The sequence below is a fragment of the Rhincodon typus genome, chromosome 36, assembly GCF_021869965.1.
Source record: "Rhincodon typus isolate 14 chromosome 36, sRhiTyp1.1, whole genome shotgun sequence".
NCBI lineage: Eukaryota > Metazoa > Chordata > Chondrichthyes > Orectolobiformes > Rhincodontidae > Rhincodon > Rhincodon typus.
The window spans coordinates 20,109,401-20,116,410 of record NC_063367.1 but is presented as its reverse complement, the minus strand read 5'-3'; the positions used below and the strand labels follow the sequence as shown (position 1 = coordinate 20,116,410).

General features: G+C 41.9%; 1 protein-coding gene across 8 annotated transcripts in view; it reads left to right on the top strand.

Annotated features, from left to right (window-relative positions):
* Positions 1 to 7,010, top strand: part of LOC109937657 (inositol hexakisphosphate and diphosphoinositol-pentakisphosphate kinase 1-like) — a 172,782-nt gene that overhangs the window by 130,795 nt on the left and 34,977 nt on the right. The window lies entirely within an intron of this gene.

Sequence of the window (7,010 nt, the reverse complement as noted above, 5' to 3'; positions counted from 1 at the left end):
TGTGTCTCTCTCTCTCTCTCTCTCTCCCTCTCTCTCGCCACCCCCTCTCTCCCTTCTCTCTTTCTCTCCTCTCTCCCGCCTCGACCCCCTCTCTCTTTTGTAGCAAAGATCAAGAGCTGAAACCTTTTTTGTTTTGTTTCACAACAAAATGATGCTGAGGTCAAATATAATATCTCCACCCTATGGCTGATAAGCCAGCAGCATCCAGGCAACAGCTGTAGGATCTTCCTCATTTGTGCAGCTCAGAAACTTAGGATAACTACTTTTAATAATATATAATTACTTCTTCCCCTCTCTCCCAAGATTATTTTTTACATACAAGTAAGTGGCCAGACATTTGGTTTAGTTCTGTCTTATTTCCCAAAGTCAATCTTGTATCAAATACTAAGAAGGATGATTGTCCCCTCCCTGCTTGTGGTTAAATGTTTTGTCTCCAACAGTTACCAAAACAGTGATTAGCAGATCTTTGTTAGAAATTGTTCATGGAAGCCTTGCCTATCCTCTGAGACCCATTGCATTCATAATTAAATGTGCTGTTCAAAATTATATATTAGATGGATTGTTCACTGCGTAAAAGCCTACAATATATTAGCATTACACAGTTCTCACCACCTGTTGTTCTCCATATAAACAATCCGTTATTACAGAGCTCCTGTAACATTTTCCCTCGTGTAAGTTAACTGAAGCTTTGCTCAGAACCCAGAACTAATAAAATTCCCCTCCTGTAACTTATGACCTCTATATACAAACTAACCAGACACAGTATTTAAAAACTGCCTCATCCTGTTTTATGGTGACTCTGGATGATTTGGGAATACATTGCAACACGCCTATTCTGTTCACTGGAGTTTTGTTTCTCATTTTTTAAAAAAAGACAAGATACCAAGGAGATGCAATATTCAGTTCCTTCTCCCTGAAAAGTTGAAGTCATAACTTGACTGTGCTATTATGACAGCCCATTCTTCATCAAGAGCTCAGAATTATGAAATTCCGCACTTCCATTGAGCTATCACTTTCTCCTTCCACCCACATCCTTTTAAGCCCAAGTTTGGCATTGGCCAAACAGGTTCTTTAGTTGCCTGACTTCTATCTTTTTTAATTTGGATCTAGCTTGCATTACGAGTATTTGGAATTTACATTGGTTTGTCCTTAAAATTAACCTACTACCCATAAAAGTTCTGATGTGTTCCAGATTCAATTCATGGTTCTTAAAAGCAAAAGTGTAATGTAAGAAATAGAAGTGAGAGTAGATCGAATGGCCCAGTGAGCTTGCTTCGCCATTCGCTCTGATCATTGTTAATCGTCTGTCTCAGAAGTATTTTTCCACTCACTTCCCACATCGGTTCATTCCCCGAGAGAACAAAAATCTGTCCAGCTCAGCCTTGAATAATGAATTAGATTTTTTTTCATCAGTAGCTGAGTGTGAAGTTACAGATTTTATTCCTATTCCAGAGACTTGAGCCCAGGATTCAGGCTGATATTCCCAATGCAGTATTGAAGGAGTGTTAATGCTGTCATAGAGTCTGTCTTTCGGATAAGAAGAAAACCAAGCCCCGTTCCTTCAGGTGGATGTAATAAATCTAAGAGCATTATTTGAAGAAGAATAGCAAGTTCTTTTCTGTATTCTGATCAACATTTATTCCCTCAAATTTAATCCAAATGATATATTTGGTCACTTTCACTTTGTTGTTTTGGGATGTCGTTCTGCACCAATTGCAATAGGAGAAGTACTTCCCTGGATTGTGAATGAGACAACATAAGTGAAAGTCTTTTAAGCCTTCCATTAAGGGAAAGATTTAAAATTTGAATTCGATGAGCTTCTACAGTTTGCACTCATGGCACCCAGCAGTTTGTAATAATTTGCTTTGGCTTGACTTGTAAATCCTTTGCATAAAATGCCAAAAGTATTCTCAACATTTTAATTATACATGGTCTTGCAAGATTTCCTTGCTCACTAATCCTGTAATGAGGCATTCCTGCTTCCAGCTGTTTCGTTGAAGAACATTTCATTCTCTCCTGGTTTGCTGACATAAAAGTTCTAAATGTACCTTTTATTCCCCCACGGGTTTACCTAATCAGATTTCCCCTTGACCCTGGGAAAAATTATTCTCTTCAAACCTTTAAATTCTCTTTGCTCTTCCCAAAGAATTTGATCAATTTTTTTAGGATGCCTTCTAATAGGTCTCATTTGCAAGAAACGTTATACCAATGACAGTAGTAGTGAATGCTTTCTATTAGCAATGAGCTCTTTGAATTCAGAATTTGGTGAATTTTTTATTCACTGACGGAATGCTGCAGGGCTGGTATTTATTGCCCATCATTAATTGTTTTTAAAACAAGTAGTGCTGAGCTGATGTTTTGAATACAACTGAGTAGCTTGCTGGACCATTTCAGAGGATAGTTAAGAGTCATGGAGTCATAGAAGTTTACAGCATGAAAACAGGCCCTTCAGCTCAACTTGCCCATGCTGCCAAGTTTTCACAATTTAAACTAGTCCCATTTGCCTGAGTTTGGTACATATCCCTCCATACCCATCCCATCCATGTAACTGTCTAAATGTTTCTTAAATGACAAATCGTACTCACTTCCACCACTACCTCTGGTAGCTCGTTCCAGACACTCGCCACCCCCACATGGAAAACTTGCCCCTCTGAACCCTTCAGGGCGGCACGGCGGCTCAGTGGTTAGCACTGCTGCCTCACAGTACCAGGGACCTGGGTTCAATTCTACCCTCGGGTGACAGTCTGTATGGACATCGCACCTTCTCCCTGTGTCTGCGTGGGTTTCCTCTGGGTACTCCGGTTTCCTCCCACAGTCCAAAGATGTGCAGAGTAGGTGGATTGACCATGCTAAATTGCCCATAGTGTCTAGGGATGTTTAGGTTAGGTGGGTTAGACATGGGGGAAATGCAGGGGTAGGGGGATGAGTCAGGCTGGGATGCTCTTCAGAGGGGGGGCGGTGTGGACTTGTTGGGCCGAATAGCCTGTTTCCATACTGTAGGGATTCTATGATTCTGTGAACCCTTTTGTATCTCTCCCCTCAAACCTGTGCCGTCTAGTTTTAGACTCCTGTACCCTGGGAAAAGCTGTCTGCTATTTATCTTATCTATGGCTCTCCTGATTCTATATACCTCTGTAAGGTCACCCCTCAATCTCCTACACTCCAGCGAAAAGAGTCCCAGCCTATCCAACCTTTCCTTATTACATAAACCTTCCAGTCCAGGCAGTATCCTTTTAAATCTTTTCTGCCCTCTTTAGTTTAAAAATTTCCTTTCTATAGTAAGGCAACCAGAACTGCACACAGTAGTTCAAATATGGCCTCACCATCATCTTGTACAGCTGCAACAAGACGCCCCAACTCCTACACTCAGTGCTCTGACCAATGAAAGCTAGCATGCCAAAAGCCACCTTAACTGCCCTGTCTACCTGTGACTCCATTTTCGAGGAGCTATAAACTTGTACCTCTAGATTTCTTTCCCAAAAGATACCAAGTTACACAGATGGGTTTTGTGTGATATTTGGGTAGTTTCACGCCTGGTGCAGAGCAATGTCCTATAGCAAAAAGGTGATGGTGATCAGATAATCTGTTCTAGTGATTAAATTCGAGGGAATAAATATTGACTACAACAATGTGGAGAACGTGCTTCTTCTTCTGTGCATTGTGGTCACCATTAGTGATGGTAGCTTCTTACTCCAAATTTATTTAATTATACTTAAATCCTCCTCTAGTGGGACTTGAACCAATGTCCGGATCAATGCTCTATGCCTCCGGTTGGTTAGTCCAGTAACTAAATCACTAAGCTAACCTGTTAAAAGACACTGACCATTTTGAAAATACATCACCACACTCATGTCCTCTGTTATCTGAAAGCTAGCAGCATATATTAAACGCTGTTTTCATTCTATCCCTGACTTCCTGTAATTTAACAAGAAGTTATTTTTAATTTTTAAGTTGTTATGGTGCTCCTTGATGGTTTAATTGATTCAATGCCCCTGTGAAACTGAGCTATGAAATCCCAGGTTAGCTAGTGTGGTTAGCAAGTTCCCACAGCGTGGTTGGCAATAGGGCTCTCGGTTTGGCCATTGCACAACCTGAGTGAATGAGGGAGGATTAAAATGAAGTCCTGGTCTTGATGGACTAGTCAGCAAACCCTGCTGGAAAGTGCGTACGATTGTTGGATGAGGTTAAAATCAGGCTGGATGTTGATGATGCAGGGCATCGTTGAATATCATGCCAATATTTCATTTTGTTACTTGCATGAAGAGTGGTCATTTGCATGTGGCAGTGTTCAGAGTTCTCCTTCATAAATGAGTGTTTTAAGGATAAGCAGAGAGGAAATGGGAGTTAAGGAGAAAAGATTAGCAGCACACAACCGTGTTGTGTTTTCAGTAAACATATGTAAGTAAACTTCTGGCATTGTGTTCAATGCTTTTGTCAGATTAATGTTTGTTGACTCATGGACCACAAACAAAAACGCTGAAGAAGGGTCTAGACCCGAAACATCAGCTTTACTGCTCCTCTGATGCTGCCTGGCCTGCTGTATTCATCCAGCTCTACACCTTGTTATTTCAGATTCTCCAGCATCAGCAGTTCCTACTATCTCTAAACAAAAATGCAATTGTTTTTTTCTATTAGCATAAAGCATTTTTTAACAATATCATTCTGTTGTGCAGGATCTGTTATATTCATAATGTTTTCCACCTCTTGTTCCTGCTGGTGATGTTTTTGAAGCATCAAAACTGTTCAGAAATGCTGCGGAATCTGTCCTTGTGCCCACCATTTGATGTTAAATTACAGGAAGTCAGGGATAGAATAAAACCAGCACTTAATGTATGCTAGACAACAAGGTGCAGGGCTGGATGAACACAGCAGGCCAAGCAGCATCATAGGAGCATAAAGGCTGACGTTTCGGGCCTCGACCCTTCTTCAGAAAAGGGGGAGGGGAAGGGGCTTCTGAAATAAATAGGGAGAGAGTGGGAGGCGGATAGAAGATGGATAGAGGAGAGGAAACAAACAGGTCGAAGAGGCGGGGATGGGGCTAGTAAAGGTGAGTGTAGGTGGGGAGTTAGGAAGGGGATAGGTCAGTCCAGGGAGGACGGACAGGTCAAGGAGGCGGGATGAGGTTGGTCGGTAGGAGATGGAGGTGCGGCTTGAGGTGGGAGGAGGGGATAGGTGGGAGGAAGAACAGGTTAGGGAGGCAGGGACGAGCTGGACTGGTTTTGGGATGCGGTAGGGGGTGGGGAGATTTTGAAACTTGTGAAATCCACATTGATACCATTAGGCTGCAGGGTTCCCAAGAGGAATATGAGTTGCAGTTCCTATCCTCTCCTCTATCCATCTTCTATCCGCCTCCCACTCTCTCCCTATTTATTTCAGAACCCCCTTCCCCTCCCCCTTTTCTGATGAAGGGTCGAGGCCTGAAACGTCAGCCTTTCTGCTCCTATGATGCTGCTTGGCCTGCTGTGTTCATCTAGTCCTGCACCTTGTTGTCTCGGATTCTCCAGCATCTGCAGTTCCTACTATCTCTGATTCAAACTTAATGTATGCTGCTAGTTTTCAGGTGACAGAGGACGTGAGTGTGGTGCTGTATTTCAAAATGGTCAGTGCCCTTTAACAGGTATGATAGCTTAATGATTTAGCCTCCAATAACAGTGCTAAGTTTTTAAACTTTAGTGACCTCAGTGTATTGGTAGGTTAAATGTTATTAGTACACAGTTAATGTGAGTTATGCATAGTGTCCCTTTATAGACATGTATATTCCAGTTGTGAACCCTTCCCTGAGGTGTTATACTCTTGACTATTTAATAGTCGCTTGGTAGTGCAGAACTTGAGTATTGCTTAAAAAAAGGGTCAAGTATCCATCATGCATTTTCTATGGTAACATCTTGACCAATCAGAGTCCATTTGCCAACCAATCAGCACCCTTTATCATGCAGTATAAATTGTTGTTTCCTTTGAAATGTGATGATTTTTGTGTCCATAATGCTGAGTGCAAAATTTAGCACTTCAACAAAATATCTTTTTCTTTCAGTAATAAGAATTAATATATTAAAATCTAATGAAGGGGTGAGTTATCATTCACTGGGTGCCTAATGTTGCTTTACTTCTGTATTTGTAGCAAACTCCACATGTAGTGTACAATGTACCATCACTTCTGGTTGTAAATAAATTCTCATTTGAACCCATGTTATGAAATCCTCTTGCATTGGCTCAACTTAATAGAGACAAAAACTAGAGGGAATAAGGTGAGAGGGAAAGATTTAAAAGGGACCTAAGGGGAAACTTTTTCATGCAGAGGGTAGTATGTGTATGGAATGAGCTGCCAGAGGAGGTGGTGGAGACTGGTGCAATTACAACATTTAAAAGGCACCTGGATGGGTATGTGAATAGGAAGGGTTTAGAGGGATATGGGCCAAATACTGGCAAATGGGACGAGATTTATCTGATCGGCATGGATGTGTTGGACCAAATGGTCTGTTTCCATGCTGTACAGCTCTATGACTAACAAGGCTAAGCTTTAGTGGCCTGTGCGCTAAGTGTTGGGGCAGCGGACTTCAGAGACAATTAACTTCCACTCTCAGGGTGGGGTCAAAGGGAGAGGGGTTTCGGGAGCAATGTCAGAGGTAGCTTTCAGTGGTCAGCCCTACTCTCGTCCCTGTCCTGATGCCCTCAGATTGGGGCAAATCCTGGATTCTATCTTGGAAAGGCAACCAGTTACTCGTCTGCCAGGAAGGTAAGTAATCGGGCTGGTCAAAATTGACCACTTTAGGGCCTGAATTGGTGCTGAGTTGGAAAGATTGCCCATTGAATTTTCTCACCCAGATGTCCATTTACAGAGATAGCAGGTAGAGAATGAGGATCTCTTTTTGGACCAAACCGTCTAATTATTCATTCTTCCTGCCAAATCCAGGGAGGAGAAAATTGCATTTTTGGAGTAAGACTGGAAATGTGAACTCTGAAGAAGGCATTTAGTTAATTGAAGAAACAAAATAAGTTAACATTTGTGGGTG